The following is a 1,677-nucleotide window of genomic DNA, read 5'->3' on the forward strand; positions in this document are numbered from 1 at the left end:
ATACTAAAAGTCTAGTATTTGTGGATGGTGTATTAGTTTCTTCCAGCTGTGAGTTAATTTGAGTTTCAAATTCAAATGATTAAAAAGGAAAATCAATTTACTAAGGTCAGGTTGAATGGTTACATGAGGGAACTTTCAGTTTTGGATATTTTAATGAGAAGAGTTTTTTCTTTGGGTTAAAGCTTATGATTAATTTCACTTCCTATTTTTTGCATTCCTGTATCAGTTATGTAATTGGGATGAAGCAATCATTGTAAATATATTCTAATTGCATTTCTCCAATTTAAGGGATATTAAATGTGAAAATATATTGGTGGATGCAAGTGGATCGGTCAAGCTTGCAGATTTTGGATTGGCAAAGGTATTCATTCTCTGTCATTTATGTTTCTCGATCTAGGATTTCTTTTATTTCTTGAATATTTTGATATCAGTTAAAGATGTCTAAATAATGTTAAATTGCTTATGATTTCGATTTTTTGATATCACTTTATGAATTGTTTTTCAGGCAACCAAATTGAATGACGTTAAATCAATGAAGGGGACAACATTCTAGATGGTGTCTACTATATGTGGTTGGTGTAGGACATGCCAAGAATGTAATATGTTGTGTTGTGAAGAAAGTACAGGCCGACACCTTGGTCATGGGGCTATGGATTCTTTAAGAGGTAACTACTGATTTTTTTTAGGCACCTACTATATGGTATATATGACTCAATCAGGAACAAAATATGTGGAGTATGAAGCTTCAACATGAGGCACCAATGTTCTTGAAACAATATCAATTCACTTTTGATAAAAAAAAATTATGTGTGGTTATTTCTTTTAGTAGCTTTATAACTCACTATATAGAAAACTTACACATAGATGGGCTTTTCTATTCTAGTCGAGGTGGGCTTGAAGGCACAAAATTATGTTATACTTCAAACATTTTCATATCAACCAAAATGAAAATTCTATTACTAACTAGAACATATTATTTATTTATAATTTTGTAATTGTGTAGAATTTAAAGAATACAAAGGATGGTCAATTATGATATTGAATGTCAATATATTTAGCAAGTTGTGTTGCTATATATTGCCTAATATGTTTTTCTTTTGATTTGTGCTTACTTAGCTACCTTGAAGCCCAAGAATCCATAGTAAAGAACTTAAATGCATTTGGTGCCAACACTCTCAGAGAATGAAACCAAGAAGTTATCTGGTATGGATTTTTTTTTTCTCTAGGTCCTCCATGCTTTTTTAAATACTTTTATATTATTATGTTTCTTTAAATAATTTAATTATTGTTATTATTATTATTTGAGACTTTGTATCATCATATGTAAATATAAATTAATTTGTTTGATTATTGTTATTATTATTCTTTGGGACTTTGTATGATCATATGTAAATACAAATAATTTTGTAGGTAAGATACTAATTAGTTTGCTTGCCTTTTTTTTTCTGTTTTTGTAAATTATTTTGTTTTTTATTTTTTTTAAATAGAATATTCTAAGACGGTTATTTAAATAATTGCCTTAGAAGGTATATATTCTAAGACGATTTTTAACTAAGAATCATCTTAAAACAATATCTTTCTGAGATGGTTCCCTGATAAAAACTGTCTTAGAAGGACAGTCTTCTAAGACGTTTTTAATTAGAGTATCCTTTTAAGACGGTTTTTCTAAGAACCGTC

General features: G+C 28.7%; 1 long non-coding RNA gene across 1 annotated transcript; it reads left to right on the forward strand.

Moving 5' to 3' along the window:
• The first annotated feature begins 217 nt into the window (after positions 1-217).
• On the forward strand, positions 218-1,316 carry LOC121174885 (uncharacterized). The gene is made up of 3 exons (XR_005891458.1): positions 218-361; positions 506-665; positions 1,117-1,316. It is a non-coding gene; the product is annotated as an uncharacterized lncRNA (long non-coding RNA).
• Positions 1,317-1,677: the final 361 nt, after the last annotated feature.

The sequence above is a fragment of the Glycine max genome, chromosome 5, assembly GCF_000004515.6.
Source record: "Glycine max cultivar Williams 82 chromosome 5, Glycine_max_v4.0, whole genome shotgun sequence".
Lineage (NCBI taxonomy): Eukaryota > Viridiplantae > Streptophyta > Magnoliopsida > Fabales > Fabaceae > Glycine > Glycine max.